The sequence below is a fragment of the Struthio camelus genome, chromosome 2, assembly GCF_040807025.1.
Source record: "Struthio camelus isolate bStrCam1 chromosome 2, bStrCam1.hap1, whole genome shotgun sequence".
NCBI lineage: Eukaryota > Metazoa > Chordata > Aves > Struthioniformes > Struthionidae > Struthio > Struthio camelus.
Genome location: NC_090943.1, coordinates 111,035,661 through 111,051,354, shown reverse-complemented (window position 1 = coordinate 111,051,354; position 15,694 = coordinate 111,035,661). Strand labels below are relative to the sequence as shown.

General features: G+C 37.2%; 1 long non-coding RNA gene across 3 annotated transcripts in view; it reads right to left on the bottom strand.

Moving 5' to 3' along the window:
• Nucleotides 1-426: 426 nt before the first annotated feature.
• LOC104142994 (uncharacterized) overlaps nt 427-15,694 on the bottom strand; it is a 92,259-nt gene continuing 76,991 nt past the window's right edge. For all 3 annotated transcript variants that reach the window (XR_011139439.1, XR_693819.2, XR_693818.2), the window contains 2 exons: nt 8,458-8,537; nt 427-929 (listed from right to left, as the gene is read on the bottom strand). This is a non-coding gene — a long non-coding RNA (uncharacterized lncRNA). The remainder of the gene's footprint in view (nt 930-8,457; nt 8,538-15,694) is intronic.

Sequence of the window (15,694 nt, the reverse complement as noted above, 5' to 3'; positions counted from 1 at the left end):
GGCAAAACAGTTAAAAAGAAGAAAAACAACTAATCACTATTTTAGCAAAAAGTTCCAAAGAAACTTAAATTTCAAATTTCTAAACTCTAGCTTGAAATACAGACTATTGCCTAACCATCACTAAAATTAATTGGTAATGGAAAAATGAAAGCTGGTACATGTTATTAAAACAGTTATTAAATAGCGATTCAGGAAGGATTCAAGCAGCCACAAACTCGAGGTCAGATTTCAGTATCAAGCAAATCTGTTGAAAGTACATTTCTCCCTTCTCCTGCCATGCCCTAGCCACTGTTTCATGATTCCTGCCTCCTAAATGTAGTCTGGGAGTCAGGGAGCTGTAGAGTATACAGTCATCTAACCATGCATTGTAAAGTTATTTTATGGAGTACTTTTTACAACACGTCGTACTGCCTTGTACTTCTGAATGCATTTAGCTTTCTTAGGGTTAGGGTTATATAATTACTATTACTGTGTTTCCAGGATGTATAATGTGGCACCTATGTACAGTCAGAGTAGAAACTTTAGATCAATTATTAACATTACACTTAACTTTCCCTACTCAATTGCAGACTAATAGAGGATGACAGTTGAAAAATTTATCTGCTAAAAATATTTGAAAGAGCTCAGGTTTTTACCAATTGGCAAGATACTTTTTCTCAGTAGGAAAATGGAGATAGAAAAGCAGTAAAATGAATACATATGATTACTCTCTGTTGATAATGTATTCAGTTCTTCAAATTAACACAGTCTACTTCTTTGCTTTGATGATCATTTTCACCTTCTCTTATCACTTTGATGCCAGGGCTCTAAGAGACTGAATAAACTATACTGAAGCTGAAGTCACAGGATGTGCTTGCAACAGAAAAGAGCATCTGGGACGCTGGTGTTTGGCTGTCAAGTGCCTTTTGAATATTCACTCATCAGAATATCTGCAATTTAAATACCTTGTTAGAGTTAATAACAGTTGTCAAAAAAGCGCATTAACATGCCTAGGGGATTAATTCCCAACTTCCTTAGCTATATCAATGTGAATAAGGCAAGTTTCAACATGTGCTTTGTGGTCCCAGGTGAATATATTTCCATGCTTTGTGTGATGATAGTTTGAACTAGCTGAAATCTTATAAAAACATTTTTTAATTAAAATACATACTTCAAATATACAGAAATGGATTTTTTTTAAAATGATGTTCATTTCACACAACAATTTGCAAATGTACCAAATAATAACCTTGTTTAAACAAACTCAGACAGACAGTTTCCACTTAACTGAACCCCTGCACAAAGTGCAATGCATGTGACCATGAAACACAAATATCTCCCTTTCCTATTTTATTTTTAATTTCTAAGTCACATAAACAGGACTTATTGCAGAGTATCCTGGAAGAACAAGATAGTCTTAGGACAAAGAAGGAGTTACTCCCATAAGGCCAGGTTGTGAACCATGCAAATCAACATAGCTCTACTGAAGTCTGTTTGCATCAGTAGAAACATCTAATCATTTTAATATTCTTGTTTTTGTTTAAGAGTAAGTAAAGTAAAAAAATTTTAAAAATCATTCAGGATGAAAATATATGGTTGTTCTTGTGTTCAACTATATGATAACACAGACTGTGATAGATGTCAATCACTAATGGAAGATGGCAATGAAAAGGAGGGTTTGCAAAGCAAGGTACAACAGAACAGAGCTTGGATAAAAGCCCATAAAACAAACAAACAAACAAAAAAACTAAGCATATGTAGGAAAGAGCAGGAGTCTTCTATTTTAAATAGATAAAGTGACACCTCACAATGATATATAGTTTAATGGAAAAGATAAAGGATTACAGATTTCATAGTCAGAGATTTGGATGGGCGTTTTCTTATAATTATTATTAAACACCTAAAGAGAAATAAAAAGAAGCAGCTGAATTTCAATCAGAGGGATGTTGTAATTGCTTAAATAGCACTATTTTCTGGAGTAGTTAGAAAAAAATCCAACTTAGTTGAACTACTTGAGAGCTGTAGGAATTGTTCTAGAAATAAAACTATCCACATAAAGATACAGTTTTCATCTAAAACAAGAAAAACACAAATAAGATAGAAATTGAAAACAATTTTGTTTGTAACCGCTTCTAAGGTAGTACAAGTCCAACTTTACTGGGTTTTGGCAAGGTGTGCATGGCATTTTCATCTCTTCTATACTACTTCATTTCTCACTTCAGTTCCACAAAACAAGAGGTAGCTAAAACATATCCTTCCTTTAAACATGTTGTTCTGTTTCAAAAGCTCCTTCTCATATGAATCAGTCCTTTTGCTCTGAAAGTCATGAATCTGCTAGACTCTGTCTTAATGGCATTAGCTCTGCTACCTTCCAGTAATAATTTAGCTTCCATATATATTCAAAGAGCAATTATAACTGTTTTCTGCCTTCTTTTAGACAGGATGATCAATCCAAACTTTTCTAGTCTATTGCCCTTTTATGATGAATTCTTCATTCCTTTGAGCATCCTAGTAGTGCTTTTCTGCATTTAATCTAGTTTACCCTCTTGGAGAGAAATAGTTGGTAGTGTACTTAATCTCACAAATTAAGTTCTATTTGTATCTGGTATAGATCACTAGTTTTTCCCTACCTCAGCGGAAATACCTTTTCTTGATACACCCTATGATCACATCGGCCCTTTTTTATGGTTACATCACTTTAATAGATCAGAATCATGATATAATCAACTAATTCACCCATATCTCTCACACCCTTTAGTGTTTCCTTAGTGTTTTGTATCTTTCCCTGCTGAATTTCATCTAACACTAATCTCTAAAGTAATCCTATCCTCATCAAATAAAATTCTTTTGTTTCATATTAACAGTGTAGTCTAGGTTTATATCATCAGCAATATTAATCATTACACTTCTGCTTTTTAGGGTCTCATAGGTCTCAAAGTAGTGCCTATGATCAGTCCAAGACAGATGCTTGAGGAACTCCTGTACTCGTTTCCATCTCAGTTTTTGCATATTGCTAAAGGAGTTTGCATTTAGCAAATTCTCCTTCCACCTTTATCAACATCTTTTCCAGGTCTAGAGATAACTTCTTTTAGGCCCTACATCAAAGACACTATTTCAATCCACATCTGAAAAAAAGTCAATCTTGTCTGCCTAAAAACAATCCATTTTGTTGTTAGGGAAATACACTAGGTTAATCCAGTAAAATTATCCTGCCATGAACCATAATGCATTTTATTTCAGCTTCCATTAGCTTTGTCATTTTAATAATTTCTCTCTCTCTCTCTCCCTCTCTCTCCCTCTCTCTCTCTCTCTCTCTCAAACACACACACACACACACACACACACACACACACACAATGCCTGTATACCAATGAGGTCAGACTAATCAGGCTGTATCTGGCCTATTCCTCAGATATTTGTCATTTTCTAATCTGATGATATTACTCCTGGCTTGTTAACTTATACAAAATGGAACCCTGGTTTTCCCATGCCAGTTCTAGCTCAGGAAGTGTGGGCTAGACGAGTGGGCAGTGAGGTGGATTGAGAACTGGCTGGATGGCCGAGCTCAGAGGGTTGTGGTGAATGGCGCAGAGTCAAGTTGGAGGCCTGTGGCTAGTGGTGTCCCCCAGGGGTCAGTGCTGGGTCCAGTCTTGTTCAATGTATTCCTCAATGACCTGGAGGAAGGGACAGAGTGCACCCTCAGCAAGTTTGCTGATGATCCTAAACTGGGAGGAGAGGCTAACACACCAGAGGGCTGTGCTGCCATTCAGAGGGACCTGGACAGGCTGGAGAGCTGGGCGGAGAGGAACCTCCTGAAGTTCAACAAAGGCAAGGGCAGGGTCCTGCACCTAGAGAGGAATAACCGCAGGCACCAGTACAGGCTGGGTGTTGACCTGCTGGAAAGTAGCTCCATGAAGAAGGACCTGGGAGTGCTGGTGGACAACAAGTTAAGCAAGAGCCAGCAGTGTGCCCTTGTGGCCGGGAAGGCCAATGGGATCCTGGGGTGCATGAGGCAGAGTGTTGCCAGCAGGTGGAGGGAGGTGATCCTGCCCCCTCTCCTCAGCCCTGGGGAGGCCTCCCCTGGAGTACTGTGTCCAGTTCTGGGCTCCCCAGGACAAGAGAGACGTGGCACTCCTGGAGAGAGTCCAGCGGAGGGCTCCAAAGATGATGAGGGGACTGGAGCATCTCTCCTCTGAAGAAAGACTGTGAGAGCTGGGCCTGTTCAGCCTGGAGAAGAGAAGACTCAGAGGGAATCTCATCAGTGTGTATGAATATCTGAAGGGAGGGTGTCAAGAGGCCAGCCTCTTCTCCGTGGTGCCTAGCAACAGGACAAGAGGCAACAGGCAGAAACTGAACCACAGGCATTTCCATCTGAACCTGAGAAAAAAACCTTTTGACTGTGAGGGTGACAGAGCATTGGAAGAGGTTGCCCAGAGAGGTAGTGGAGTCTCCTTTGCTGGAGATATTCAAAACCCGTCTGGATGTGATCCTGGGCAATATGCTCTAGGTGACCCTGCTTGAGGAGGGAGGTTGGACTAGATGATCTCCAGAGATCTCTTCCAACCTAAACTATTCTGTGATTTTGTGGTTCTGTGATTCATATAGAATTATGGCAAAAATAGTTTAGTCCCTCTAATTTCCATGGGTTCAGTGTCATGTATTTCACTTACACCTTCACTTGTGGCTATTTTCATTTCCATACCCTTTTTCCTGTTAGCCATAGTTAATAGACCTCACATTTAATGTCTCTGTTCTTATTAATTATTTATAGCCACATGTACTGCAGCTTTAGTGTCCAGACTACTCGTACAGCACAGCAGCTGTTTCCTTCCTTTATTTATACAATTCATGAACCTTTTCCTATCTCTTTCAATAACTTTTGCTAGATCTAAGTTAGAACATCTTTGAGAAGGTCTCATTTTATCCCAAATCTAATTGTTATTTGAAAATGGATCTTCTAAATCAAAAACAAGTTTATCTTAAGAGTAGAATTTGCCTTCCAAGTGGAGGAAACCACTATTTTTCTTGGTGAGATCACTAAGGAAAAGGCTAGAAAGAAGTGATGAACTCCTACTAAACTGTACAATAATATTCTGTTTCTAGGATGGCTCTATAAGCCCAGACTACATGTCTTGCTTAATTCTAAAGGACTAGAATTAAATTAATTCTACATTTAACACACTAAATGAAAATGTATTTCTAAAGCCTGAAACTAATGCCAAGGATTTATTTTAGAACGTAAATACAGTTCAGTTTTGACAGCCATTAATTAAAAAGGAAGATATTTTTGTTTACCTGTCATACTGTAAAGGGGAGCTAGCAAATCAAACCAGAATAAATAGATTTGCATGTGAACACAAACACTCAATTATGGAATTGCTCCAGCTTTCGTGTCATTTGGTCAAGGTTCTCTTTCCCCTCAAGCAGCAAAGTAGTCTGCTGGCAGCTAATGAGGTGAAAATAAATAAAGACAATTAGAAATTGTATAATTAATGTATTTTTCCACTACAAATATAGTTTTGTTGAAAAAGAGATTGATGCTTTTGAAAAGTTTCCAAATTTGAATTAGGACATTAGGAAGAATATTTTTTCAAAGAAAATTTACCTGAGTTTCCATCAAGTATCATAATTCTTTTTTTTTTCATTTGTTAGTTCTGAAATGTTAAATTGCATCTGATGTGTTCATATCTCACTGCAGAGATTTCCACTTAACCACATTAAATGTTAATATTAAACACCATTAAAAATTATCATTATGCTTTTTAAGGTATTTTAACCTTTTCTTCAACAGGAAAAATACAATTAAAAAATCAAAATATAATAGAAACCTCTAATACTGTCCCTCCAATTTGTGTAGGAGAGTAAATTTCTTCTCAGATTGAGAAACTGACTGTGATTTACACTAGTTCCACAGTACCATCTTGTGAAGGTCCCTGGAGACATATTCACAGGATAGATTCACTACGTTAAAGATTTCTCTACTTCCATGGAGACTTAAAAAGATCAAACACCTGATTCACCCTCTAGAGATGCCCCTCTCTTCTTTCAGTTGGCAGCAGATAGAGACTAGTACATGTAGGATATTAATTTAGCTTCCTTCAGGCCAGTGAACTGAATTTGGGCCAAAGCTACCTGAGTGGAACAGAGGGTGGGGTATAATCTTAACTTCATGTAAATCATTCAGGTTTGAAATTTCTTAACTTTAAAAGAAAAACATAGAGGCAATGCCTCTGCTTTTTCTACGAAAATACCCCTGAGAGTGCAGATGCAAAATTTTAATTAACTCAGTAGGTAATTACATTTTTAAATCTGTTCTGCATTACAGGCCTCTTGAATATTCTGGTCTCGTTGCCCGACTGCAGAACTCCCATTGACAGAAATGTGAATACTGCATAGGGAATTAAAGTAGAATGTGATGCTGTGGAAGGGATGCTGAGGATATCCTGAAGATATAATGGATTCAGTCCTAGTTTTGCAGAAGTTGAGACATATTGGGAGGAAGGGAAAAGCACAGTGCCTGAGGAAAAAAAAAAGAAACAGAGGACTGTGTGGATTTTTTTCCATACTCCTGATTTTCAGGAATGATTTCCACGGGCCCTGCTGACCATGAAGGACAAAACTGGGATCATTGTGACTTGACAGGCAGGGTTCTTAAGCCAGACAATGCCTTTCCAAAGTCAAAGAGTTTTTGGGTATAGTCTGTTCATCTGTTCTGACAGAAGAGCAACAAATCTCAGAAATAACGTTGGGCACAACTGCTCTTAATTTAACTTAGTTATGTTAATCGGTAAGATTGCACAGTTTCTAAAGGCATACACGTACAGCGTATACGTTGCAGGACTGGGCTGGCAGGACTGATATGTGCACAACAGATGTCAGAATACTTCCTCACCACAGAGTGCTACTGATGTACAGGCCCTTGACTCTAATATATCTATGGGAGATTAGTAGCTTTACTTTATCCCACACTCCCCATGCCTGCAGCCAAACAAATAACAGTTGCCTTGTATTTTCCTTCCCTCCCTCCTTGATCTCTGACCCAAGATGCAACTGCACTGGAGCAGCTACATAGAAACTAAACTCAAGAGAAGTGCTTTGTAAAGGAATTCATTCAAACACAAGTAGGAACAGACTGAATTTTTATATTTAAAAGAGACATGCACTGTTTTCAAGGTGAGATTTGCAGCCCCAGCCATGATCCACCACTGCAGAAAGTAAGAAGAATTGGAGACGGAAAGGAAATACTCCTGAAATAACTCCAGCAGAGAAAGCTAGCTTTAAACTAATATATCAGTCAGGATCATACATTTTAATCAGAAAATTCAGGACCACAGAGATTAAGCTGTACGGAAGTTGAATAGCTTTCAGATCAGATTTCAGGTCAGAGCTGATGCTAATTTACCAGACATCTAAATTCAGCCCCAGTCATTTGCTTTCTTAAAAAAGATATGAGTAAAGTTAGTACATGCTTTATGGAGGCACTGCATATATTGCGTGTGCGTTTGTGAAGAAAACCTTCCTGTATTGCAGGCTGAATTCACATATAAGAGTTTAGATAATGATCTGAGCAAGAAGGAATCTTTCTCTGCCGTGGTAAAAACATGATCTAGACAGGAGCGGGAAAGTATAGGAAGTCAACCTCCTTAATATTTTTATCTATACTTTCTCTGCTAATTTCCTATCAATGATATAGTTCAAAAATATATTAGTCCTCGTCAGTAATGAGCCATTTCTATCACAAAGCATCGTTGCTTATTCCAATTTTTAGAGCTAATCTGCTAAAAGGTTATGTGAAAGTCCATTTCCTTTGCTTTTAGGAATAACATCTAGAGACCTTTTTTAAATCAAAAAATGTTCAAAACATTCTCAGAATTAAAAAAAAATGGCTTAACAGTTCATATATTTTTATTTTGGTTATTCCTCTATTATATCTAACACTCTGTGTGATTTAAATATTTTTCCCCAGTATTTTTCTGCGTAAGCACACATGTAAGCTTCATAGTAACTGTCTACGGTTTCTGGATATACAATAAGACAAAATAGACAGAAAGGACTAAAACAAAACAAAACATGAGTGAAATCTCGAACTGTAAGAAGCTGAGAATCTGCTGTCAGCTCTCTGTGACTGAAAATATAGCCAGGGTTTTACTCCTCATCTAATAAATAGTAAAATTAATGGATTTTATATTGTCAATGAAGGTAGCCAACTAAAAAAGTAGAGATTACACCACGAATAAATATTGTATATTTTCCCATCCTAAAATTGTATTCTGGATCATATCAGGTCAACATAGTAATAATTTATATGACAAATATATACATAGGTATTTACCAACACTTATTAACATATAAATTCTACTTTCAGTCTATGTTAGACTTGTAGTGATACTTTTAATGCATCTACAGGATCTTTGGCAATATGATACTTCATTTAACGAAAAAGAAACTTTGAAAGAAGGTTTTCCCACCAGACATTACCGTTATGTGCTGCGTTGTTGGCCAAGAATAATGTGTTCTCTTCTGGTAACAACCGTTTCTCAGAATCACGCTATTGGAATCTTAAAAATAAAGAAAAATGATAAAAAACGTTAGAAATTGAAAACTATTTATATCAATCCATCTCCTTGAGAGTTATGAACAACACTTGACCACAAAAAATGAATTGCATATGATTTATTTGATTTTAACACTGATATTATAATATCTTTTCCCCCTTCATCTTTTCTGATCCGTCTAAAGACCTTGAACTGTTTATGTCACCTGAAATAAGCATGATGGACATAGAGTTATTTGGAATCAACATATCTACTAAATACATCTATTCATCTTAATGCTTAAAAAAAAAAATCTCCAAAATAAACATTTTCACACTTGAATGGAGAGGAAAATACTTCACAATTTTTCACATCTTATAGGAAAAATGTGTTGTTAAATAAAAGTACATAGTGTCCCTTAGCCTAACTATTTCTCAGAAAGAACAGTCATCTGTGGATCGAACGTTCCTTTGACCTTTTTTTTTAAATGATAGTGACTCATACAGCTGACTAGTCAATTTTTTGCTAACACTTGCAACTAGTTCACTTCCAGATCTTCTCCTTGCACTTCATATTGGTATTTGCAAGAAGTCCACATCTGACCTCGGCATCTGCATTCCGGGAGCACTGAACAGTGACTGGAAGTTGTAACATACGTGAAGTAGTAGAGAAAAAAGGTGCTATGAAGTATGAAGTAAGTTATGGCCTTCTAGTTGTCCAATCTGATAAATTAAATTGCTTATTACTAACCTTAATTTCAGATACATTTCTGCCACATTTAGTTCATTTATTTCACTCTGATCTGAAAGCAACACTTCATTCTTCAAACTACTTTTCTTGTTCTAATTTATTGTCTGTTGTAAAAGTGAGTTGTTCAGTAGAGGAAACACTTGTATATGTAGCTCTATAAACAATTTGCACAGCTCTTTGATGTTCCCTTCCTGGACCATATCAAGGTTTTTATGCCTAAATATTTGATATTTATTTTTCAGTTAAAGATGGGTTAATGCTTCTGGAAAGCAAAATACTCTAAAATAAAGAATTAACTAAGAGTTGCATACAGGTTTAAAGTCTCACTCCCTCTCAAATAAGAGATAATTTAGGAGCTGGACTCACAAACACATAACATTGTTATTACAAAACATATTACACTGATATTTTCCCTAATGGAAATTCTCAACATATACAAAAATCACATTAATAGTTATGACATAAGCCACCTAAATTGCTCAATCCAAAAAAAAAACCAACCCTAAAATATAATCCTCAGTCGATCTGAAACTCTTCAGTCCTAAGCCGTTAACACTCCATCGTCAACTCTTCTGTGTTTCAGACTAAATGACAGTTTATGTTTAGAACATGACTGAAGTAGTATTCACTGTGGAGCACCTCCAATTGACTTCACAAGCCTATCAGTTGCTTATTCATCTAAAATAGCATCTTCATTGCTGATTTTATCCTATGCTAAATCTTACAGATAAAACATCTAAAGTTTAGTTTAGTAACACTCTTGAACACAAAAGGAATTAATAAGAATATTTATCTTACTAGTTAATGTACCTATACTACTTAAAAACTATAGAAGACTACAGCGTTGGCTAGAAAACCAGCAGGAATCTAACCTGCAGGAAATATGCAGTAATCTCTGAATAACTAGCATTACGAATATTTTTTGTCCACCATCTCCAGATCGAAAGTTAAAGCCTTACTCAGAAAAGTGATTAGTCAATCACTTAAACTCAAAATGGTGATCTGGGAAATACTTATTCTGCTGCAGCCTCATTCAAGAAGTTTCATGTGTGTGTGTGTAAACACATACATACATATATATGTGTGTGTGTTCATATATATTCCTATGTAAGCACACACTATATCTACCTATATTTATCTCTAAGCTCACATTAAAGACACCCTGACACACAAATCTCTACTCCATTCTGTATCCAGAAGACTTGACAGTTCTACAGTGACACATTTTTCTCATGGCCTTGTGCATTTCTCTACTTTCTTGCATAGTCGTGCTCCTGTAGGCACTCTCAAATCATGCCAATTAGTTCAACATGTATATAAAATGTGGCAGTAATCACCACTTTCTTCTAAAAAGAACAACATTCACTGCTCCTCGGTTCATTCAAGAGCTCAGTTCAGACCTCTCCTTGACGTTTACTTCTCTTGTTTGCCTTCGAAGTTTCAAACATATTTTTCTCATAAGAGCATTCGCCTACACCTCACGGTACAAGCTGTGATGTGCTGGGAAGGCAGAGCACATTGCTCTTTCTGTTAGCGGTGTTCCATTTTGCAGGAAAAAATAGTGAAGTTGTTAGACTATCGGCAGAAACTTGATCGCTATGGCAGCTACCTACAGATATCCACTTTCCAGAGCCTGTTCCGGAGACTGATTATACATTTCACTAAGAACGGACAAAGTTGCTTTGTTCTTAAAAACTGATATACACAATCTGACCTAGGCAACTTGTTTCTGCAGCTATTTTTTTCCAACCTCCCTGATTTCATTTGGCAATTTCTCATTTTTATTAACTGTCATGAATGGCTATCTGCCAAGCTCCTCTCTAAAAGGTAAGTGTAACTGATTATTTGAGAGGCCTGTACAGAAATGTAAGAGCAACTAAAACATTGAGGTACATGCAATTTGTTATCTGAACAGGTTAATGTCACTGTCCTAAGCATAAAATACATAGCTTTCTGCCTCTTTGGAAAAATTCCCTCTTCTGATTTTTTTTTTTTTTAAACAACCTCATTTACTGAAGATTTGCCAGTGACAAATGCTATCTAAGACTCTCATTAGTAATGATGGAACATTAGGGAAGGCACCTGGAAAACAATAACTTAGTTATGCTGCAATGTTCTTTGCACCTTTCTTCCCTCTATCAGATACAGACTTCCTGCATGTGATATTTTTACAAGAAATGCCTTGTTTTCACATCTTCAGCAGTTTGGTTTTTCAGATTTCATTTCAGCTGTATTAATATCCAATGTACAATTTCTCTTGCTTTAGTAACTGTCTCTCTGCTTTATGGTGGTTGAATTTCCATGTTCTGCAAGAAGTATGTTTGACCTATAAGATTCTAAAGACAGCTGCATTTCTTTGTCATTGAAGAAAAGAAAATAATTTGAATCAGATGGCTACATACAGCAGTAGAATTACATATTCAATTTTCTCTTGCTAAAGTACTACCATTCCAACAAAAGGATGCAGAGTGGTTGTTTTTGACCGATACCCTCCCTATGGACAAATGTACACCTTTCTACAAGAAAACAATTACGTCAAAAAAAAAATGCTGAGAAGTTAAACAAAACCACATGAAAAAAAAATTGAGTATGGTGGATTGGGTCATGACTCCCAACAATCTCTCTGCACAATAGAGACTGAATAAGTCTCTCCTCACTCATAATGCAGACTTCTAATGCATGACCCGTTTTAAAAGGAGGGAATTCAGACATTTCAGAGCCATTGTTTACTCCTATCAGACAGCTGGGTAAAACAAAGAGTTTGGGAAAATCTTTAAGTCTCAGATGCTGGCCAGGATGTTGTGCAGGCATGATGGACCAGTTAAGGACTGGTACAGCACGAATGTAAATGTGAAGCTGACCTTTCCTTTCCCGTGAGAAAGTAAGTGATGGACAGAGGACAGCCATATTTTCTTGAGCAGCGAGGACTTATCCCCGGTTCTTTCAGCAAGCACAGTACTTCCTAGATGAATAGTGAAGCCACTACAGGGCTATCCCAACTACGGGAAGCAGCAGATAATCTGATATGCCCAAAAGAGCTGGAGCATGGCCAGAGGGAGGGTTTAGTCTTAGCTCTTCATCTTCTGCATAACTTGCATTTCCATTGTGGAAAATGCAGATGTTGTTGACATCATGGGATGCAAGAGCAGACGATAGCTAAGACAGAGATAAAGTTTCCTTCCCTTTTCAGTCCCAGTAACTCCAGAAATGAATATAGTAAATACTATGTATATATACTGTGTTACAAACTGTTGGGTAAGGACAGTGTAAGAGCAGATGAAGACTTCATAGGCTGTTCCTGGGGTAGCACACGGCACATCTGCTTGAGGCAACTGCCTGAAACTGTTCACAGACCATGAGTTACATACTAATAACCCAACAGAAACCATATTAAGACAAAAAATCTTATCTTTGCCTAAAAGTTACTCTCCCAAGAGCAGAGAAGAGGGAAGGACTGTTTTTGTTTATAGCCATCCATCTAAAAAGATCAAAACAATTAAAGTGTTTGTTAACATATCAAAATCATAATCATCTTGCTTGCAAAATTCCCTTTAATCAGTTTAAACCTATAATAAATCATGCGGTAAACCAATAGCAAAAGCATTAGTGTATTTTACAATAAATTCTTTACAGCGATTTTCTATCAATTGATGTCTGGGTGGTTACAAAGCAGATCTTTCCAATATATGTCCTTTATTTCTATAAAAAATGTTTCTTTTATAATGAGCCAGGTGTCATCAGATTATGTAGTTTAAAACTTTTTTGCTTTCTCTTTTTCTTGTTTGTGTTTGATCTTCCAATTTAAAAGGGAGAGAAAACCAACCGCAGACCTAGTAACACTAAAACGTACTATTAAATAAAGGCTCAAAAGGTCTCGCATTTCATTAGCACAGTGGAATTCAATGACTTCACAAAACCTCTTGCTGTAGAAAAAGAACTCTGCAGAATCTGCAGATACTGAAATGACATAATAATCTGTGTGTTGGTGGCATTGCTAATCTACTTGCAGAACAAAAGCTCTGAAACCTACAAGTCAAGAGCTCATGGAAAAGAACTGTCTTGTGGCTGCACACAAAATCAACCAGATCATCATCTCACTCTGGTTACTTCTGCCCGATTTCTATGACTGCATGTGTCCGCCATGTCTGGGATTTATAAATTATTCAGCAGAGAGAGAGACTGCTTAATGCAGCCTAACGATCTAAAATTCTCAAGTAACTTCTGCACTTATGTGTACATATATATATTTGTATATCATTATATAATTTTATGTGCATATAGTATGCTTAAACCTTGATATGCTTCTGTATTATTTCATAGTCTAGCTAGAATAATTTGCTTTTCATTAGTAGATATTACTTCACACTGTGAATTGGAACATTCGGCTGCATATGGTTTACATTTTTAAATTCATTTCAGTTGGAACAAATCTTTACCCTGGAGCTAAATGCTAACATTTAAGCATAAAAATTATTTAGCTGATGCTTCAGAAGACTATAATTCATTATTTATTATTAGATGGTATATCTTCATTCAATTACAAAACAGGGTAGAATGAGGCCCACCACAAGCGTATGCACACATATAAGGAAGTGCCATGAGCACAGCACCATGGGTGAAGCTCTGTTACCTTTTCTGGGAACTCAGCATGACTGGGTGCCCATATGAAGTGCCTGTACACCAACACACACAGCACGGGGAACAAACAGAAGGAATAAGAGCTCTATGCGCAGTTGCAGGGCTGTGATCTCGTCCGGATCACATCAGATAGCTCATGCAACTGAAGTGCTGCAGTGGATACAGAGTCTGGCACATGCCAGAAAGGCAAGGAAGAAGAGTTACCCTCTATGTGAGCAACCACAATGCAACGAGATCTGCCTTGGGGTGGGTGAGGAGCCAGATGAGAGTTTATGGGTCAGAAAGGGCAATCAGACTAACATGGGCGATGTTGGGGTCTATGTCTACTACCAATTGCCCGATCAGGAAGGAGAAGCAGATGAGGTCTTTTTCAGAAATTTAGTCTCTGCTGGACCTAATTCTTACAAACTAGGAAGGACTGTTGGGGGATGTGAAGGTCAGGAGGAGCCTTGGCTGTAGTGACCATGAGATGGTGGAGTTCAGGATCCTGAGAGAAGGGAACAAAGCAAATAGCAGGATCACAAACCTGGACTTCAGGAAAGCAGATGCCAGGAGCACTAGAACAGGTTGCCCAGAAAGGTTGTGGAGTCTCCATCCTTGGAGATATTCAAAAGCCATCTGGATACAATCCTGGGCAATCTGCTCTAGGTGCTCTGCTTGAGCAGAAGGGTTGGACCAGATGATCTCCAGAGGTCTTTTCCAACCTCAACCATTTTGCCATTCTGAGCACCCTGCTCTAGCCAACTCTACTGTGAGCAGAGGAGTTGGACAAGACGGTCTCCAGAGTTCCTTTCCAACCTCAACTATTTTGTGATTTTACGAGTTATGGTTCCAATCTTAATATAAAATGACATTACATTTTTGCAACTTTATAGTAAGTGAATTTATTTTTAATTGTTATATGCTTTCATCTGTAATATCCAATGGATATCATAAGGGTGTACTTACATATTGATTTAAGCTGCAATTCAGTATCACGGGATTTTTAGCAGTGCAGAGTAAAGTAAATACTTTATCACAACCTTTTGGAAAACCTTATCAGAATTGATTTCCACATAAGCCTGGCACGATGAATTTTGCTAGGCAATCACAAGCCATAAGAATAGGAATTTGAACAAGCAGTGATAGCATATAATTTGAGATTCCACGATCCCTGTCTTGCTGCCCAAGGCCTTGGAATAAACGTTTAAGATGTTTTTAAATTATATCAGCCTTTCAGATATGTCTACTGGCAACTGGAAGAGCTATACCATTAGTGCATGCTGTTTCTAGACCTTTAACATGGCCGTTACATTCTAGGACTTTTCAGTGTGGAAACTGGAAGAAGCTTCTCCATCTGAAATGAAAGGTTTTAGAACCCTTAGCACTTGCTCTGACCTTTAAAGTAGAATATGAACTACAGATCTTCCTTTAATGAGGGATTTTTTTTCAACTAAATTATTCTTCCAAATATTCTCTATTTTACCTCTATACAGCCTAATATTACTTTGACAAAGAAAGAGAAAATAGATCTCTGTTATATGATATACTTTGTAAATCTTTTCCATTAACAAAAATCTCAGCACCTAAAAGTTACTTATCTAAATGAACAGATGCTTCTACTTATTTTACTAATTAATAGTCAAGAGAATTGGAATTTAGGTGCTATATTTTCAGTCTCTGATTCAGAAAAGTGCTGATGATGTTGGCTATTAATTTGCAATTTTTTCCTTGAAGGTATAGTGCACTCTTTGAGAGGTCCTGTACATGCTATCTGAGAAGATAAATAATGTGATCAAAGTCCACATCATGAT